Below are 22,534 nucleotides of genomic sequence, written 5' to 3' on the forward strand. Positions count from 1 at the left end.
CATTTTGTCCACTGCAGAACCGAAAAATAAAGTACTTACAAATACTTATTATCCTTAATTATCTACTTCTAATGCTGAGACGTAACAATCTGTGTTTATAGAGCAGTGTTTTATTTAAAAGGAATAAGCTGTTCTCTAACGCTCTCATTAATAAGGTCAACTGAACTAAAGGCCTATAAACTAAAAGGCCTAAAACCGGGGCTTCCTCCAAAAGGCCCAGATGACTCTCCCTGTCTCCGGAGACCAGTGGATCCCATCGGTCGTGGTCATCAGGTTCTCGGTTTCCACCGGTGGGATATGTCCTCGGGTACCCTGGATGATGCTGTTGAGGTAATTAGCCCAGCGAAATGTGTGAACATAGAAACACTCTCAGACAGCGCTTCGTCGCCTGCTGCCAGCCTGACTCCGCTGTTTTGGGTGAATGACGTCACGTGCGACCTGGAGGTGTTAACCAGTGTGCCAAATCTTTTGTTTTGTTTTTAAAATTTAAAGGGGCCAAAAAAAAAACCGGGGGCCCGGCAGAAACCCCACACCGGGAACTTGCTTCCCTCTCCTGCACGTGTACACTCCCGGGCAAGTAACACCTCCTAGACTTACCACCTCCCAAACCCCCAATCACCCAAAAATAAAACCGGGAAAAACCCGGCGACCCTCGTGTTTGGGTATCTGTCCGCAACAACCCAACCGTTGAAAACAGAAACGTATCCACTTATTATTATAATAACTATTCTCTCATTGCACACAGTTCAAAGCTGAAGCAAGAAGTCGGTCTGTAAAGTTTGAACACACCTGTTGCATAATGATTCAGCCTTTTCTTCCTCCAAAGAGGTTTGTTTACAACTTATTTGTCTGTTTATGCTTCTTGCACCTTTTTCTTCATGATTATTTTGTTGTCCACTTCGGTATAGTGTATACTTTTCTCCTCGCCTGTTTGGTAAATTCCAGTAAGTGGAACTTAAATCATCCTGTCAAACTGCTTCCCAGTCAAGAAGAGGCCTTCAGGCTCTACGTCAACACGTGGTCATGGTTGTATCCGCCTGCAGTAGTCAGAGCAGAAGCATGCAGAGAAAACTCCCTTTAATATTTAATATTGACATTTTAATAATAAATGCATAGCTTTTAGATAAAGATGAAGTCTCTGCATTTAATAATTGATATCTGAAGATATCGCTCGTTTGATACCTAGTGATAAGTAAAGTGCTGAAACGGACCGTCCGGTGTGTTTGGTAGTGGAGATGCTTTGTCCCTTCGGGCTGCCGTAGACTCCGTGTGTTGACATGATGTAGTTAAGTCACCTCACACACGAACCCAGACCGCTCGGTCACAGAGCTATTACTGTTGTTTTTCAAGTGACGTAATAAGTCAAAAGTAACTTGCCCAACACGTCACTGCGGGGTCGCAATGAGCGGGTGCAGCTTTATACATTTTAGCAATATGAAGGCTAAGTCACAACATGGAGCCATAATGGCGACATTCGGTTTCATTGAATATGTTCCGGGTTGTCTTCCTTATTCATTACACCCTATAGATAGAAGAGATAACACCGTTAATCAACAGGTCGGGCAGGTTTGTCTCTCACGTCACGTTCTGGTGTGGATGTTTGGCGCGCGCTCCGCCGTCGGGCACGCGGGAGGAGTCTCCCTATCTAAGGCAGCCGCTCTGCTTCAGTGACAGCGGGCCTAGCCGTTAAACTCTCTTTCTTTTATTTTTACTTGTTTACATCCCACAACACGTACTTACCTTCGGTCGACGTCCTGAGTTCACGCGCTTCCCGCCCGGGGCCGTATGCTGACCAGTTACATGTAACGGTTCCCCGCCTCCTCGCGCTGTGCCGTTATGAAGTCGCTCTGGACTTCCGCTTTGAGCTAAAAAGGTGTTGTTAGACCGCGCGATGGGTAAATTATGCCCTTTGTTTTCCCTTATAGGCAGACTTTCTCTTTTGGCGCCGTGTAACATTTTATTGGACGTCTTCTCATGAGCGCTGAGTAGCTAGTTTATTTATGAAGGAGTGTTAAGCATTGTAATGGTGGAGGAGATGCGGATAAACAACACTTTGTATATAGAAACAAGCGAGGTCTGAAGGGAGGTCTTGCCTGTGAGGCAAATTACAGGGCACACTCACACAGAGTCCCTACGGTCTCCTGTTAAATGTCCTCACGTTTTCCTCCCTCCTCTAAATAACCGGGGTCAAGGCAGTCTGGGACTACCCTCCTTTTGTTGTGTGTGTGTCACGTGGTTCGTGTAGAAAATGTGTAAAAATGTATGAATAAATATATACACAGCCGGTCAAAATGTAGGTCACCAGCCATACAACTCTGTATTTGTCATGTATGTATTGTAGAAAGTCCTCTTTATATATATATATATATATATATGCATGAATATAAGTGAACATATATATATATATATATGCATGAATATAAGTGAACAAATATATATATATATATATGCATGAATATAAGTGAAAATATATATATATATATATATATATTATATATATGCATGAATCTAAGTGTGAACACAGTTTGGCCGCTTCACTGTAATTCTTGTTCATATTACAAATACTGTACCGTCATCTCCAGAGAAGGAAAAGTGAAAACTCACACTTGTATACCATATGTATAATGTAACCGCCTTTTTTAATAATGTCAGTTTATTTGGAAAACATGTTTTGTAGGTGCTGTGATGCTTGAGTTAGGTTTATAAATGCAATTAATGTGATGGTTATTAATTCATATACATTAAATTACACATCAAAGCACATATATTTGCTGAATCAATAAAAGCTACAGTTGTCATGGTGTGAACAGAATATGAAAAGAAAGAGCGAGGCAGAAAGTCAGGAAACAGGATTCACGGATCATATTTGTAAATATGAAATACATTTAATAAAACAAAACTCAACAGGTAAAACAAGAGGATGAACTCTCATGAGCATCTCATCAGAGCTGAATGACCCTCCACCTTGTAGCCCTTCTCCATGAATTCTCAGAAAACCTATTATAATCACTTTGATATTCAAAGTTGAAATCAAATAGTCTTTCAGCTTCTTCTTCTCCGCATGTTTTTTCCTCTGGCCTTTGCTGTTCTGCTCGGTCCATTAAGCGTCACCTCGGGCACTTTCTCCTTTAAAGGCCAGGTCCGCCACCACTTGGCTGCCAACAGAGCATGTTCAATTCTTCTTAATTTTCCAGAATTCTGCATGAGAAGAATATGAACATTACAAAAACACACCATTTATTTCAAGTACATTTCATTTTTAAGTCACTTTGACTATACAATATGAAACGATGGCTAAATGTAATTAAGAAAGAAAAGTGATACATTTGAATTCTACAGCAGCACAGTAATACTGTAGGAGCTATTTATTTTGTGTTAGTATTTAGTTATTCTATTTGTAAGTATTCTTGTTTAATTATTCTAGATGTTTGCCTATTCAGAATATATTTGTCGTTGTTGTCTATGTATACTTAGTCTTTGGTTTGTTCCTTTGTTTATGAATTGGGTAATGCTACTGATTTATCGAACAAATGGCCACTACAAATACTATTTCAAAATGTCTATAGTGATCTGCACTTAATGCTTGTGTACTGTGGCTGGAGTTCCTTGAGCATGGATGTTGTTTCAAAACCACCAATGGATGGATCGATGGTAGAAGCAGGATTTCACTGCAGTGTAAATAATATGGTGGGACTCAATCCACCAGCAAAGTATGTACAATGTTCCTAGAGTTCTTATATAAAGGAGGAGACTTTATCCTTTTGTTTCACTGTGTACTTGTTCAGACATGATATATCAGACTTTTAACAATTACCTGTTGGTCTGTCGGCTCTTGAGGTGCAGGGCTGTCGTTTTCCTTTTCTCTTCCACTTGAAATGAACAGAGTAAATTGTGACATTACTTTCACGATTGACTTTTCTTAAAATGTCACACTTTACAGAGAGTGCTGGATTATTATGGCAAGCTGATTATAGGCATACAGTTAGCTGTAGAAACACAATTCTTCAAATACATATTAGAAATTGCATTTCCCTTCATCACTAAACCTGTTAGTGTTCATAAAAATACATGAAATGTACATTTAACACACACCACCTCCGTAGCGCCAAGTCAGGCAAGGAACAGGAGAAAAGCAGAGGACAAGTTATTACTGCCACCTGCTCACCACAAAGCACCCCTACCATCAGATGGACTTTCCCAAAAGCAAAGGAATTACTTAGATCTCATAAAGAAAAAGGTATTTCCTGTGTGCATCTTCCTGTTTCAAGAGGCTTTCTGCCTCGTGTCTCCAAAGACAAAGCGTTGGCCTCAGCCACTGAATTGTTACCTTCAAAGCAACATAAATTCACATTTGTGACCACATTTAAGTTCTGTGTACAAAGTTGTGAAATCAAATTAATCCAAGATGTAACAATTTCACCAAACCTTTACTAATGCGCCATTTGGGCACAACGATCATCAGGGCCACCAGAAAGCTTGTTCAAATGAATACTCCTGACTTATTCAACAAAGTATGTTCATGAAATCTATTTATGTGCTGTATGTTCATTTATTACACCGTTATCGAGAGCAAATATATGAATAGAGTCATGCAGTTTATGGTTTATGCTCGTGTTTAAAAAAAAAAAAATAGCATGCAGTCACTGGATAACAGTAAAGCACAGGTATATGTAAAAACAAACAAAGTGACAGTGTATTTCACACCAAATACCATTCATTATTATGAATGTGAGGGTTTTTTCTCTCACAATTGATGTGTATTGTGTATATAACATTTATTTTAATAAATACTATGAATCCTACCTCTGGCAGAATGACTTCTTCCAGACACATCTGCTGTTCCATCTCTTTTCCCGGGACAGGCAGGATGTTCTTCAGGCTGTTGATCATCTCTGCAGTCTAAAACATTTTACAAATGATAGTTATTACATATGATCTACAAAGTACAGACTTTCTTCAGAAGCTTTGATGAAAATGTCGTGCTTCTGTTTTTTGACAAACATTATTATAAATACAGGTCATACTTTCCTAACGATTAGAGACAAAGAGAAACATGTCTTGTTAGTTACGATGAAACATGGCAATGTGTTGAGCATAACTAACTCATCCAACAATGTGTTGTTGGTGGCAGCCGGTTAACGGGAGGCCCGACTGGGTGGATTAACGGGGTGGATTAACGGGACACACTGAAGCTCGACTGCTGGCTCCAAATGATGAGAACCATTCGGTGATGTGTCACAGCAGCGCGGCGTCATTGATCTTTATTCATCCAACGATTTTATCATTGTTTAACCATCAAACATGCCATGTTGTTATGTATTTGTCAATTGCAAGAACAATATATATATATATATATATATATATATATATATAAACACACACACATACAATAAAACCCATCCTAAATTTATTATAATCAAACAAATCAGAAAATTAATAGAAAAATAAAGAAATAAAACAATTATATAAATATATACACACACATTATTATATTAATCATATATATCTACATACACACAAAACCTATCCAATTATTATAATAAGTAATCAGAAATTAATATCAAATAAATCAGAAAATAAAAAAATATATACATATATATATCTATACATCTACATATACATATATATATCCACATAAGTCAACCACATTTATAACCCTCAAAAGAATGTTTTATAAATAATCCTTTTGAAAACCAAAACAGTTGGACCATTCTAGATCACCCAAATATGTTATCTTTTTGACACCAGCCATTAATTAATTCAATGCCACTTTGGCTCCATGCAAAGTCACCACTCTGTCCTCCCAGCGCAGCGGTAACGCCGGAGAGTTAATCCAGTCATCGCCGGCCCACATCACTCAGAAATCAAGATCAACTGACCAATGGGTCACGCCTAACTGGACCATCGGGCCACGCCTAATCCCGATCAATGGGTCATGCTGGCGGACTAATGGCCACGCTAACTGGACCAGTCGGGTCGCCAACTGACCAATGGGTCACAAGGACTAATGGGCTATGCTAAGACCAATGGGCCGACGCTAACTGACTAATGGCCACGCCTAACCGGACCATCGGCCATGCTATGGACTAATGTACATGCCAAGTGACCACGGGTTGTTTCAAGGGATTACTGTACACGCTAACTGAATTAATGGGTCATTAACTGAACTAATGGCCTAACCAACACCGTCATGCTAAGGGATTAATGTTATGGAATTAATGTCAAGTGGACTAATGGGCCACTTAACCGGACTAATGGTCGCGCCATGACTATCGGGCCACGCACTATGCGGACTAATGCCAAGTGGACTAATGGGTCACGCCTAACTGACTAATGGTCACGCCTAAGTGTGGACCAATGGGGCCACGCCAACCGGGATTCAATGGGTCACCAACTGACCATCGGGCCACGCCATCCGACCAATGGGCCGCGCCAAGTGGACTAATGGGTCATGCCATGACTAATGGGCCACGCCAACTGACTAATGGGTCAGTGCCAAGTGGACTAATGGGTCACTTCAACTGGATCTCGAATGGCCGCCTAACCGACTAATGGGTCACACCATCTGGCCAGGGGACTCAAGCAGCCGCCCCTGCCACCTGTCCGAGGGCTTGACCTGACTGCCAGCCGACAGCCCTTGTGTGATGCTGCTGGGACCACGCTGTAGCTGAAACACAGCCACAATATAAAAGCTTCTCAACACAACACGTTATAACATTAACTCATGGCTCTGTGTTTCTGGGAGTCCAGAGGAAAGCTCGCACATCAACAGCTGTGCATATGTTGCAGCTGTCAACATGGGAATAAACAATAAACACTGTTCACACACTGTTCCTGCTGTAGTCGACGATAAAACTTGTACATTAAAAGCCAGCTAAATGGAATGTCAAAACTATGGGCCACAAGTATTCCTTAATATTATTGAGGTGGCATGTTTTCCTCATAAAATACCCAAAGCGCTCAGCGGTCCAGTTTGTTTCACAGCCTGAATAGGAGACCACTATCTGAGGAAGGTAACGTTCACTACTAGAGGACAATATCGAATCTGTAACTTCAATAAAACGCCTAAACCCATTTTATAGAATGTTTTTATGCGACAATCTTATGCAGTTCTCATCTCTAATTTAGTTTGTCTGTCCTTCTTATTTGTATTTTCTTCTCTGTTCATTGCCTGTGTTGGTCTATATGTTTCCTTCTGAAACCGAACTGATTGACGTCATGTTTTGCTTCTCAGAGCACTTTAAACCCTGTTTTTAAAAGGTGCTATATGAAGCAATATCACAATACGCAAGTCACCTTCAATGAATCCTATGGTACGCTATTCGCCAATCTAACGGGTACATATTATTCCCGTCAATAAACAGGTGTTTTCTCCATACAGTAACGTTGAACCCATTTTCTCTTTGTTATTTTCAACGTGTGTTGCGTTACATTTTTAAATGCACTTTAAATTATTCTTTCAGCAACGGATTTGTGGCTGGTGGGGCTATTTTTATTATTGTTTATTATTAACAGTATTTGTATTAATGCAGATAATGTTACTTATTATAATCACATCTTAATAATGACTTATGGGATCAAACACAAAACCATTTGTTTTATTTGTGCATTGCTTAGAGTTTCGCGCACCAGACCGTTCATAACTGAACGCTTCGCGCACCAACTGAACCAAGCTCAGTGCACAAAACGGCTCGTCGCGTGCGCTCGTTCAGCGTTGATCCGGCTGAATGGCGTGAAGCCGCAAATTTCAGTCGTCATCCAGAGTCTGGGCCACTAGCGCTACATCGTTGCCAGGTCACCGGGCCCCTAGTTGAGGCAGTAGCTGCCGGTGCTCGCTCTGGATCTTCCCCAGCTCGATCTCAGCAGCTGGGCCTGCCTCTGGAGTGACTCGTCCACCCGCGCTAGCCCGTCTCAGAGGGCCTTGAGTCCAGTCACCTCGCGGCCTCGCCACGTCCCTTCTCCGTGATGGTCAACTGGCACGTCGTTCTCGACCCAAGCTGACCTGTCAATGTACACCGCCAGACGATCGTTGAGGTCCTGGAGCTGCCGCTTCTCCTCCAGCCGGGTGATCCTGGGTATTTAAAAACAAACTTAAACTAACCAGTTTTAGACGACTGCGACCGATCGGGGCGGTCAACGTTTTCCAACTGACCAATGGCGATGCCTTCTCGTGCTAGTGAGTTGTTCTTGTGAAAGTGTGCTCACCTGTGTGCGGCTGTGTCGGCGCGTATCACGGCAGAGCGATGCGCGTTATGGGAGCGGCGCTGGGCTCAGCAGAACATCATAAAGTAACTCTATGGGATAATGGAACTGTGTTTGATGAGATATTAAATCGGTGATTGTGATAATTGAATTCTGGTCAGAATAATTGTTGTCTTCCATCAGGCATCATGATGACCATGGTACTATAATTATTAATAATCATCATAATCCTAATAATAAAAGATGATAATGGTAGTGCTCATAATAATAATATTAATACTGGTAATAATAATAATAATAATAACAATAATAATAAACACCATCCTATTAATAATAATAATAAAATCATAATCATATATTTATGTTCGCTTTCTCTCATTCCAGGCTTCCTGATTGTTTTCACCTGTCATCACACCTGTCTCCTATGCTCATCAGTGTCAGCCCGCCCTGATTGGTCCCACCTGTGTCTTGTTACCATGTGCTTAAATTCCCTGTCTCCCAGTGTTCCTGGTCAGTTCGTCTGGTCTTTTGCCATGATCAGCTCGGGTTATGTTGTGCTCTTGAAAACGCTTTGCTCCCTCACTACGGCGGCGCTTTCATTTTGTTCACTGCAGAACCGAAAAATAAAGTACTTACAAATACTTTATCTCTGTCTCCCGGGTCGTGCAATTGGGTCCTACTTCCTAAGTGTCTGAGATCGTAACAGAACGAACTGACCACATTATGGACCCAGCCGACCCAAGAACGCTTCACGCCGCTCTGTCGGTACAGGGCGTGACGATTTTTCATCACGAGGAAAAACTGGACAAAGTCAGCCGGGAAATACAAGAGCTGAGAGGACGCCAGGCCGGGGTTCAGGAAGAATTATCTACACAGATGCAACAACTGGTTGCCCAAATGAATAATTTTTTCACTCAACAGACTGCTCCTCCGGTGACGTCATCCACAGCTGAGAATTTGCCTGTCAATACTCCAGCTGACGACCCAGGTCAGGCTGTTTCCTCCCCGTTACGGCTGGCTCTTCCGGAGACTCTTCGAATTGCAGAGCCTTTCTGGTACAGTGTGATCTGCATTTTCAACACAACCCAGCAGCTTTTTTATCTGAGCATGGTAAAGTGGCGTTTATTGTGTCTCATTTAACGGGAAGAGCTGCAGCCTGGGCTACTGCAGAATGGTCTAGAGACACCGAACTATGTTACTCATTGGCCGATTTCATAGAGACTATGAGGCGCATTTTTGACCACTCATCGCCTGCTACGGAGGCCAGCAGAAGACTGTTTCAAATACGTCAGCTCAACCGTCAGGTGGTTGATTATGCCATCGAGTTTCGTACAGCAGCAGCGGATGGAATGTTCCGGCTCTTCGTGACGCCTTCATGACAGGACTTTCGGAACCGATAAAGGACCAGCTGGCTCCACTGGAGACACCCCGGGATCTGGAATCCTCATCGCTGTGGCCATCCGGATCGATAACCGTCTTCGAAAGAGAGGGAGCGTCGACGCAACCGAGATGTTATTCCCAGCTTCCAGAATTCGCCTCGGAGGGTCGCGCCGCCAGCGGAGGATTTCCAGCTCATGTTACCGGACCATCTGAGGACTACACTTCCGAATGACTCCGGTGAACCCATGCAGCTTGGAAGAACCAGGCTTTCTCTGGAGGAGAGGCAGCGCCGTCACGGGAGGGTTGCTGTTTTCTGCGGCCAGCGGGTCATCAACTCGCTTCATGCCGGGAAAGATCGTGCTCACCAGTCAAAAGGAGGCGCTGGTGAGCAAGTTTCCGCAGACTTCCCTCCTCGACCTGTTACTCAGGTAGACATTTGTATTAACAATCAGACCATTGACCAGGGTGTGTTAATAGACTCAGGGGCTGACGAAAGCCTTATAGACTGGGGCCTAGTCAAACAGCTAAAAATAAAAACTGTCCGCTATCTCATCCTGTTAGTGCCAGTGCCTTAGACGGCCGCTTGTTGTTCACAGTTACCCATTGCACTGAGCCCATACGGATTACTATAAATAAGGACCATACCGAGAGCATGCAATTTCATATTTTTGAGTCGACTCAGCACCCGATTATTTTGGGGTTTCCTTGGCTGAAGATCCACAATCCTCACATAGACTGGCCTTCAGGAAAGTTAAGGAATGGGGAGAGGATTGTAAGGGCAGGTGTAAACTTTCGCAACCTGTTAATGCACCAACAGACTCTAGTAGGATCATTATAGATCACCCTGACTATCCTGATCTACACAAGGTACCTTCCTGTTACCATGATTTAAAGAAGCGTTTAACAAGTCTAAAGCCTTGTCGCTACCTCCTCACCGAGATTTTGACTGTCCCATTGATCTCTTACCGAGAGCCCCCATTCCCAAGGGGAGACTTTACTCGATTTCGAGACCTGAGAGAACAGCAATGGATGAATACATCTCCTCTTCACTCAAATCAGGGATTATCCGTCCATCGCTCCAGCCGGAGCGGATTCTTTGTGGGAAAGAAAGACGGGTCTCTGAGACCTTGCATAGACTACAGTCCACTAAATGACATTACGGTGAAGAACCGCTATCCTCTGCCACTCATGTCATCTGCTTTTGAACTGCTTCAAGCCAAGATATTCACCAAGTTGGATTTAAGAAATGCATATCACTTGGTTAGAATAAAACAAGGGATGAGTGGAAGACTGGATTCAACACTCAGAATGGTCACTATGAGTACTTGGTAATGCCTTTTGGACTGTGCAATGCACCGGCTGTTTTCAAGCTTTTGTGAATGAGGTTTTCGGGAATTCTTGAATATTTCAGTGTTTGTGTATCTGGATGACATACTGATTTTCTCCCCAGACGCTAAATCTCATGTTAACCATGTCCGCCAAGTTTTGCAGAAACTACTGGATAATCAGCTATATGTCAAGGCAGAGAAGTGCGAGTTCCACACAGAAGAGGTGTCTTTCTTAGGATACATAGTCTCACCTAATCATATCCAAATGGATCCTGCGAAAGTCAGTGCAGTATCCCAGTGGCCAGCACCAGACTACAGGAAAAAGGTTCAGCAGTTCCTAGGATTTGCTAACTTCTATAGGAAGTTTATTAGAATTTCAGTTCTGTTGCTGCTCCTCTGCATGTTCTGACTTCTCCTAAGGTTCCTTCAAGTGGACCCCCAGGCGGATCTTGCTTTAAAACTTCTCAGAGATAGTTTCACATCAGCTCCCATACTCACCATTCCAGATCCCCAGCGCCAGTTTATGGTCGGTGGATGCTTCCAATGAGGGAATTGGAGGAGTACTGTCTCAACGTTCTGCAGAAGACAACAAGATGCATCCATGTGCTTACCTGTCGCGGAAGTTGACAACGGCAGAGCGGAATTATGACGTGGGAAACAAGGAATTGTTAGCTGTAAAAGCTGCCCTCGAGGAATGGAGACACTGGCTAGTGCAGAGCAACCGTTTTAGTCTGGACAGATCACAAGAATCTAGAATATATAAGAAAGGCTAAGCGTCTCAACTCCCGTCAGGCCAGGTGGACACTTTTCTTTAGTAGATTCAACTTCACACTCTCTTTTCGTCCCGGGTCTCAGAATCAAACCCCGATGCTTTGTCTCGTCTTTACGATCCCGAACCACTTGCGGTAGAGCCCAAGACCATCCTTCCACTTAACCGGGTGATCGGAGCCTTTTCCTGGCAAGTGGAGTCAGGCGTTAAAGAGGCAAATGTCATGAATCCAGCGCCTAGCGAGTGTCCCAACAATCTGCTGTTTGTTCCTGAGGCTCTTCACTCCAAGGTCATCCACTGGGCTCACTCATCTGTGCTTTCGCCATCCGGGAGTAGCAAGAACAATGTTCAGGATTCAACAACGTTTCTGGTGGCCATCCATGAAGAAAAATGTGGCCGAGTATGTAGCGGCTTGTCCGGTGTGTGCGTGTAATAAGACCTCATCTCAAGTTAAGATGGGCTTGCTCCAGCCGCTGCCGATTCCCCATCGTCCTTGGTCACACATTTCGATGGATTTTGTGACAGGATTTCCCTCATCCAGAGGCAAGACTACGGTTCTAACAGTGGTTGATCGATTTTCAAAGATGGCTCACTTCATCCCATTGACCAAGCTTCCTCTGCCAAAGTCACCGCAGAGGTCATGATGAATCACGTATTCAGGATCCATGGATTCCCTAATGACATTGTTTCCGACAGGGGTCCACAATTCATTTCCGCCTTCTGGAAAGAGTTTTGTCGACTCATAGGTGCCACCGTCAGCCTGTCATCAGGATATCACCCTCAGTCAAATGGACAGTCGGAGCGTCTGAACCAAGAACTAGAGACTACGCTTCGTTGTCTCGTCTCCCGAACCAGACCACCTGGAGTGACCACCTCACATGGGTCGAGGTTGCCCACAATACCCTTCCTCTGCGCCACAGGTCTCTCTCCATTCCATTGTGTCAATGGTTTCCAGCCTCCACTTTTCCCTAACAACGAGGAAGAGGTGATGGTTCCATCGGCACATGCCATGATCAGGCGTTGTCGCAGAGTTTGGGCTGGTGCTCGCCAGTCTCTTCTCCAGTTCAGCTCGGATGAAGGCTGTTGCGGACGTTCATCGCAGGGTCGCTCCCTCCTACAGTCCAGGCCAAAGGTTTGGCTCTCTGACTTACCACTCCATGTCGCCTCAAAGAAACTGGCTCCGAGATTTGTGGGTCCGTTTCCAGTGTCCAGAGTCATCAACCCGGGTACGCTTGCAACTCCCAGGACCTTGAGAGTGCACCCAACGTTTCACGTTAGTAAAATCAAGCCGGTGTGTGAGCACACTTGTTCCCGCCTCAAGCCCCTCCACGCCCCAGTTCTTTGAAGGGGTGAGGCGTTTACAAGGTCCGTAAGCTACTGGAGGTCCGTAATAGGGAGGGCAAGCAATTCCTGGTAGACTGGAAGGGTTACGGTCCTGAGGCTAGAAGCTGGATAGCTGCTTCATTTATCGAGACAAGACTCTTATCCACGACTTTTACAATCAGCCTGGGCCATCAGGAGTTGGCCCTAGAGGGGGTACTGTTGTGCACCGACAGATATGCTAGAGAGGTTCATGTCATTTATGTTCGCTTTCTCTCATTCCAGGCTTCCTGATTGTTTTCACCTGTCATCACACCTGTCTCCTATGCTCATCAGTGTCAGCCCCGCCCCTGATTGGTCCCACCTGTGTCTTGTTACCATGTGCTTAAATTCCCCTGTCTCCCAGTGTTCCTTGTCAGTTCGTCTGGTCTTTTGCCATGATCAGGTCGGGTTATGTTGTGCTCTTGAAAAGTTTTTGATCCCTCACTACGTGAGCGCTTTCATTTTGTTCACTGCAGAACCGAAAAATAAAGTACTTACAAATACTTTATCTCTGTCTCCCGGGTCGTGCAATTGGGTCCTACTTCCTAAGTGTCTGAGATCGTAACAATTTGTTTGTGTATCTCTACTCATTTGTTTGTGGATCTCTACTCATTTGTTTGGCTCACTAACGACTTTTTAGTTACCCGAACTAAATGAAGACAACGACCTGATGTGTTTGCAGGAGGAGAAAAAACACAAAGGAGGTGCTGGAGGAGAGAGGAACTCTCTCTGTCATTCTCTCTCTCTCTCTGTCCATCCAGCAACATGCCGGCTGCCGGATGGCCTGATCTCGTACCGCTTGACCTCCCCCCTGTTTCCCCTTTAAGGGACACGAGCTGCGGAGAAAGGCTTTCCGATCGGCCGAGGCAGAACGAGAAGAAAAAAGCCCGACTGATTCACTCCGAACCGGAATCTGTGAGAAGAAACAAACATCTCTCCTGTCAGGCGGCGCTCTGCAGAGCGGAGGTGGTGGAGGACGAGAACAAAGTGTGACGACCGGGGGAGGGGGGGAGAACCAGTGAAGGACCGACGGCGTGGGGGATGTGTATCAGGGTCAGTAATGATCAATGCATGTCGACCTTTTATCAGGATAACGGTGGTTCATGTTGCATAATTAGGACCGTATGAAACATAAATGAGTCGGGTCAACTCTGAGCTTCTCCATCTTTCTGCATGTGCGCAGCATTTTATGTCCAAGGGCGACAAACAGCCCAGAAAGGTACAAAAATAAACGGAAAAAAAAACTCAACGCGGCCAAAAGTATTATGGAAATATGCGGTGGTTGAAAACGCTCTTGGTATTCATCTTGTGCCCCACACTTCAGGCGATACACACTATTTTGGAAGCTGGCAGCAGGAATGTGCCACAAGAGCGTGAGTGATGTTCCCCCCCCCCTCCCCCACACACACACACACACAGGTGCTGGATCAGGTCTCAGGTGAGCGGGCCTTTCAAGTTCTCCCACACAAAACAAGGGGGAAACCGTTTCGTTAGCATAGCATGCTACGCTGTAGCTTCACGGTTCCCATTGGTTGGAACTGAAGGTCTGAGCCCACACACACACAAATACTACAAAATACACAACCTTCAAGTGCAACACATACTGTATGTACTTATATATGTACACATATACTTCTGCAGCAGTGTTGGGAAGAACTTTCTGAAGAATATTTGACTTTCATTGTAGGAAGAGCGTCAGAGGTGTGGCTGTACTTTGACGAGGCCAACATTATATGACACTTTTTAAACAAAACGGCTCCATGATTCATTTTTTTCATCTCCAATTTTGTTTTATCTATTGTTTATGTGTTAATTGAGAAATTAAACTCTACATTTCAATAAAAACTGGATAAATCGAGGTGTTCTAAACGTTCGTCCGGTAGTGTATCGAGAAGTTTACGTAAAAAAAAAAAAGTAAAACATCCTGCAAAGAAAGAGAAAGAAACGACCAACGAGAGCCGGAGGATAAGAAAACGCAGCGTCGGCGGAAAAAATAATAATATCCGATCCGACTCGTAACCGCTGTATGCTAACGGATTTAAAGTGTTCGCAGCTGATTCTGTAAATACTACAAAGAGATCCCCGTGTACACGCGTAGCCGTTCCCCCGCTCCCCATAAGTCACGAGAAGCGAGAGCACACGTTGCTATTCTTTAGGTAAATAATGGAAGAAGGGTAAAACAACTCATCCCTCAAGTGAGCGCAGAAAGAGACAATTAGTTTGGGAACTATTTCCTGTCCCTTCTTGACGTGGCAGGTTCCACATCAAAGAGTCTGGCAGCTCTCAGCTTTCAGAAAGGACGGGACAAAGAATTTAAAAAAAGAAAAAAGAAAGATGGTCATAAATCATAAACTCGTATTTTTTTTTGAAGTAGAGAATGACAACTTCTCTGGCTACATTTGAACGGTGTGAAAAATATCCCCCCCCCCCCCCTCTGGCTCGTGTCAGTGAGCAAGGTTTACATCTGGGTGGTGGTGGGGGTGAGGAGGGTGAGGGGGGCACAACATTGCACTCAAGACTGTCAAATGAAAAGAAGAGGGGGAGAGGGGGTAAATCAAACCTGCGCCACGGTCGGCTGATCAGTGTCGATGGAGACCTGAGCAGAAACACAAGCTGGTGGAGCGACGAGGAGCACCTGGGGAGGAGGAGGAGGATGAGGGGAGAGCCTTCAGATAAACGCTGTTTCCACCTCCGATGCAGAATGATGGCCGGGAAGGAGGACGGAGAGATCAGGCTCTCGTGGGAGGAGGAGAGGAGGAGGATGGGTGGGGGGCAGATTCTACGCTGCTAAGCGCTTTTCATTTAATCATACACTCTTTTTAGCTTTCGCTTTTCTTTCTCTCGACAGGAAAAAAAAAAAAGGATTCGGTGTTCGACTTCTCCTCAGTGGAATTAACAAAAGCAAATCCGGATGTGACGCCTCGCCGACGGCCGTCTGGTAAGTCCAAGTTGAGAGCGGCGCGGGGGAGCGGATTTTGAAGAGGCGCGAACTTGACTGGAGCAATATGCACGGATGGATTCATAAACACGCCTCCAGCTGGGGTCAAGGGGTCAGGAGGCCTCAGGAGGAAGGGACGCAGGGTTCATACACATGTTGACCAACGGGTTTCCAGGACTTTAAACATGACATCAACATTTGGTGGAATCTCAGTCTATAAATGATACAAATGAACGAGAGACAAGAGTCTGATTAAAAGAATAAATATTGATATAAATGCGTATTCTTTTAATCAAACTGCGTAAATGAGCATGTTAATATAATTCATTTCAATGACTTTTCCAAAACTTTGGGGATTTAATTTTTTTCAATGACTTTTGAAGGCCTGGTCATAACTGTTTTAAAACTCCAGGACATTTCCATGTTTTCCACGAGCGTATGAACCCTGTGGACGGTTGTCAGAGTCAATGGAACGATAGCAGAAAGATGCAAAGACTCAAAACCACGATGAAGAGATTCAACTACAGGAGGAGACGACTAAGAGACCGCACACACAATCGCACGCATCGCTCCTGAAACGTGTTAGGTTGTAATAGTTTATTTTGATAACATCTGCAGAGGTCTTATGTTTTAAATTAATACATATAGAAAGATATTATAATAGAAAATATTAGGGAGAATATTGATATTGTTATTAATGTATTATGAAGCATAGGGGTAATGTTTACTCTATGCAAATGTAAATGGCAAGAAGTAATGTATGTTGCATGAGAGTGACTGTATGTTCGTATTATAGATCGACGAGGCCGGTTGAATTCCGTCAAGTGACTCACAATAACAAGGGACTTTTATTGTGAAAGTGACTTTAATGCAGACAATAACAAGACAGGACTCTTATTGTGAAAATACTTGTTTAGCGACTTGACCGGAAGTGACGTTTTAACCGGGCCGGGGACATTGAGTATAAAACTCCGTGGATTGGAGAAATCGGGTCTCTTCCACAGGTATCCTCGACGCCAGAAGGAGGGGGAGGAGCCGAAGAAGATCACGATCGTGAGCCTTGAATGTTTGTTTACACTTCCTGCCATTAAATGTTGATAACTTAATTCACGCGCGTCCGGAAGCCTGTTTTCCATCATCTGCGAAGTGCCCAGTTTCAGAACTACTTTACATAGGTGTAAACCTACTTGGCAATAAATACTTTCTGATTCTGATAGAGAAAGCCGTTTGACAGTGAATCAGTTGGGAGTGGTATTGTTCGTGAGAGCCGATCCCTACAAGCCAAACAGGATCAGGCTGCAGATCCATCTCCCACATTGTAATAATACATCATGAATACATATGTCGATCTGTCCGCAACAATCAACCGTTGAAAACAGAAACGTATCCACTTATTATTATAATAACTATTCTACTCTCATTGCACACAGTTCAAAGCTGAAGCAAAGAAGTCGGTCTGTAAAGTTTGAAACACACCTGTTGCATAATGATTCAGCCTTTTCTTCCTCCAAAGAGGTTTGTTTACAACTTATTTGTCTGTTTATGCTTCTTGCACCTTTTCTTCATGATTATTTTGTTGTCCACTTAGTATAGTGTATACTTTTCTCCTCGCCTGTTTGGTAAATTCCAGTAAGTGGAACTTAAATCATCCTGTCAAACTGCTTCCCAGTCAAGAAGAGGCCTTCAGGCTCTCACGTCAACACGTGGTCATGGTTGTATCCGCCTGCAGTAGTCAGAGAGCAGAAGCATGCAGAGAAAACTCCCTTTAATATTTAATATTGACATTTTAATAATAAATGCATAGCTTTTAGATAAAGATGAAGTCTCTGCATTTAATAATTGATATCTGAAGATATCGCTCGTTTGATACCTAGTGATAAGTAAAGTGCTGAAACGGACCGTCGGTGTGTTTGGTAGTGGAGATGCTTTAACCCTTCGGGGCTGCCGTAGACTCCGTGTGTTGACATGATGTGATTAAAGTCACCTCACACACGAACCCAGAACCGCTCGGTCACAGAGCTATTACTGTTGTTTTTCAAGAAGTGACGTAATAAGTCAAAAGTAACTTGCTCCAACACGTCCTGCGGGTCGCAATGAGCGGTGCAGCTTTATACATTTAGCAATATGAAGGCTAAGTCACAACATGGAGCCATAATGGCGACATTCTGCAGTTCATTGAATATGTTCCGGGTTGTCTTAACTTATTCATTACACCCTATAGATAGAAAGAGATAACACCGTTAATCAACAGGTCAGGCAGGTTTGTGCTCTCTACGTACGTTCTGGTGTGGATGGCGTTGGCGCGCGCTCCCGCCGTCGGGCACGCGGGAGGAGTCTCCCTATCTAAGGCAGCCGCTCTGCTTCAGTGACAGCAGGCTAGCCTAGCCAGATTATTAACGAGCCACACCTTATCTCTTTCTTTTTATTTTACTTGTTTACATCCCACAACACGTACTTACCTTCGGTCGACGTCCTGAGTTCACGCGCTTCCCGCCCCGGGGCCGTATGCTGACCAGTTACATGTAACGGTTCCCCGCCTCGCGCTGTGCCGTTATGAAGTCGCTCTGGACTTCCGCTTTGAGCTAAAAAGAAAGTGTTGATGGACCGCGCGATGGGTAAATTATGCCCTTTGTTTTCCCTTATAGGCAGACTTTCTCTTTTGGCGCCGTGTAACATTTTATTGGACGTCTTCATGAAGGCGCTGAGTAGCTAGTTTATTTATGAAGGAGTGTTAAGCATTGTAATGGTGGAGGAGATGCGGATAAACAACACTTTTGTATATAGAAACAAGCGAGGTCTGAAGGAGTTCTCTTGCCTGTGAGGCAAATTGCTAGGGCACACTCACACAGAGTCCCTTGACGGTCTCCTGTTAAATGTCCTCACGTTTTCCTCCTCCTCTAAATAACCAGGGGTCAAGGCAGTCTGGGACTACCCTCCTTTTGTTGTGTGTGTGTCACGTGGTTCGTGTAGAAAATGTGTAAAAATGTATGAATAAATATATACACAGCCGGTCAAAATGTAGGTCACCAGCCATACAACTCTGTATTTGTCATGTATGTATTGTAGAAAGTCCTCTTTATATATATATATATATATATATATGCATGAATATAAGTGAACATATATATATATATATATATATGCATGAATATAAGTGAACAAATATATATATATATATATATGCATGAATATAAGTGAAAATATATATATATATATATATATATTATATATATGCATGAATCTAAGTGTGAACACAGTTTGGCCGCTTCACTGTAATTCTTGTTCATATTACAAATACTGTACCGTCTCATCTCCAGAGAAGGAAAGTGAAAACTCACACTTGTATACCATATGTATAATGTAAACATGCCTTTTAATAATGTCAGTTTATTTGGAAAACATGTTTTTGTAAGGTGCTGTGATGCTTGAGTTAGGTTTATAATGTAATTAATGTGATGGTTATTAATTCAATACATTAAATTGCCACATCAAAGCACATATATTTGCTGAATCAATACAGATACAGTTGTCATGGTGTGAACAGAATATGAAAGAGAAAGAAGCGAGGCATGAGAGAAAGTCGAAACAGGATTCACGGATCATATTTGTAAATATGAAATACATTTAATAAAACAAACTCAACAGGTAAAACAAGAGGATGAACTCTCATGAAGCATCTCATCAGAGCTGAATGACCCTCCACCTTGTGGGACCCTTCTCCATGAATTCTTCACAAAACATGTTGTCATCACTTTGGTGTTCAAAGTTGAAATCAAATGGATAGATCGCTCAGCTTCTTCCTCTCCGCATGTTTTTTCCTCTGGCCTTGTAGTCGGTTCTGCTCGGTCCATTAAGCGTCACCTCGGGCACTTTCTCCTTTAAAGGCCAGGTCCACACCACTTGGCTGCCAACAGAGCATGCTCAATTCTTCTTAATTTTCCAGAATTCTGCATGAGGAAAGAATATGAACATTACAAAAAACACACCATATATTTCAAGTACATTTCGTTTTTAAGTCACTTTGACTATACAATATGAAACAATAGCTAAATGATAATTAAGAAAGAAAAGTGATACATTTGAATTCTAAATCAGCACAGAATACTGTAAGAGCTTTTTATTTTGTGTTAGTATTTAGTTATTCTATTTGTCAAGAATATACTTGTTTTAATTATTCTAGATGTTTGCATCTAAATTAAGCCATTTGTCATTGTTGTCGATGTATACTTAGTCTTTGGTGTGTTCCCTTGTTTATGAATTGGGTAATGCGTGACTGATTTATCGGAACAAATGGCCCACGACAAATACTATTTCAAGATGTCTAGTGATCTGCACTTGATGCTTGTGGACTGTGGCTGGGTTCATGAGCATGGATGTTGTTTCAAAACCACCAATGGACGAGTCGTAGTGGTGAAGCAGGATTTCACTGCAGTGTAAATAATATGGGTGGGACTCCAAATCCACCAGCAAAGTATGTACAATGTTCTAGAGTTCTTATCTAGGAGGAGACTTTATCCTTTTGTTTCACTGTGTATTTGTTCAGACATGATATATCAGACTTTTAACAATTACCTGTTGGTCTGTCTCAGCTCTTTCCAGGGTGCAGAGGCTGTCTCCCTTATATCCTCCACTTGAAATGAACAGAGTAAATTGTGACATTACTTTCACGATTGACTTTCTTAAAATGTCACACTTTACAGAGAGTGCTGGATTATTATGGCAAGAGCTGATTATAGGCATACAGTTAGCTGTCGAAACACAATTCTTCTTGATGAACAATACATATTAGAAATTGCATTTCCTTCATCACTAAACCTGTTAGTGTTCATAAAAATACATGAAATGTATCATTTAACACACACCACCTCCGTAGCGCCAAGTCAGGCAAGGAACAGGAGAAAAGCAGAGGACAAGTTATTACTGCCACCTGCTCACCACAAAGCACCCCTACCATCAGATGGACTTTCCCAAAAGCAAAGGAATTACTTAGATCTCATAAAGAAAAAGGTATTTCCTGTGTGCATCTTCCCTGTTTCAAGAGGCTTGCCCTCGTGTCTCCAAAGACAAAGCTTGGCCTCAGCCACTGAATTGTTACCTTCAAAGGCAAATATAAATTCACATTTGTGACCACATTTAAGTTCTATGTGTACAAAGTTGTGAAATCAAATGAATCCAAGATGTAACAATTTCACCAAATCTTTACTAATGCTCCATTTGGGCACAACGACCATCAGGGCCACCAGAACGCGTGTTCAATACTCCTGACTTATTCAACAGAGTATGGTCATGGCATCTATTTATGTGCTGTATGTTCATTTATTACACCGCTATCGAGAGCAAATATATGAATAGAGTCATGCAGTTTATGGTTTATGCTCGTGTTTAAAAAAAAAAAAAATAGCATGCAGTCACTGGATAACAGTAAAGCACAGGTATATGTAAAAACAAACAAAGTGACAGTGTATTTCACACCAAATACCATTCATTATTATGAATGTGAGTTTCTCTCACAATTGATGTGTATTGTGTATATAACATTTATTTTAATAAATACTATGAATCCTACCTCTGGCAGAATGACTTCTTCCAGACACATCTGCTGTTCCATCTCTTTTCCCGGGACAGGCAGGATGTTCTTCAGGCTGTTGATCATCTCTGCAGTCTAAAACATTTTACAAATGATAGTTATTACATATGATCTACAAAGTACAGACTTTCTTCAGAAGCTTTGATGAAAATGTCGTGCTTCTGTTTTTGACAAACATTATTATAAATACAGGTCATACTTTCCTATGATTAGAGACAAAGAGAAACATGTCTTGTTAGTTACGATGAAACATGGCAATGTGTTGAGCATACTTCAACTCATCCAACAATGTGTTGTTGGTGGCAGCGATTAACGGGAGGCCCGACTGGGTGGATTAACGGGTGGATTAACGGGACACTGAAGCTCGACTGCTGGCTCCAAATGATGAGAACCATTCGGTGATGTGTCACAGCAGCGCGGCGTCATTGGGATCTTTTATTCATCCAAATTGGATTTATCATTGTTGGAATCATCAAATATTGTTGTTGTTGTTATGTATTTTATTCAGTCAATCATTGCAAGACAATATTATTATATATATATATATATATATATATATATAAACACACACATACACAAAACCTATCCTAAATTATTATAATCAAATAAATCAGAAAATTAATAGAAAATAAAGAAAATAAACAATTATATAAATATATACACACACACATATATATTATCTACATATATATATATCTACATATATACACAAAACCTATCCTAAATTATTATAATAAAGTAAATCAGAAAATTAATATCAAATAAATCAGAAAATAAAAAAAATATATATACATATACATATATCTACATATATACATCTACATATACATACATATATATCCACACACATAAGTTTCAATCACACTTATAACCCTCAAAGAATGTTTTATAAATAATCCTTTTGAAAACCAAAAATTAGTTGACCATTCTTAGATCTATTTTTAATATGTTATCTTCTTTTTGACAAT

The 22,534-nt window shown here is 42.5% G+C and overlaps 1 protein-coding gene across 1 annotated transcript in view; it reads left to right on the plus strand.

The window, feature by feature from the left end:
• Positions 1 to 22,534, plus strand: part of LOC130205648 (RILP-like protein 1) — a 53,584-nt gene that overhangs the window by 30,158 nt on the left and 892 nt on the right. The gene's annotated exons all lie outside the window — the stretch shown is intronic.

This window comes from Pseudoliparis swirei, chromosome 15 (genome assembly GCF_029220125.1).
Source record: "Pseudoliparis swirei isolate HS2019 ecotype Mariana Trench chromosome 15, NWPU_hadal_v1, whole genome shotgun sequence".
NCBI lineage: Eukaryota > Metazoa > Chordata > Actinopteri > Perciformes > Liparidae > Pseudoliparis > Pseudoliparis swirei.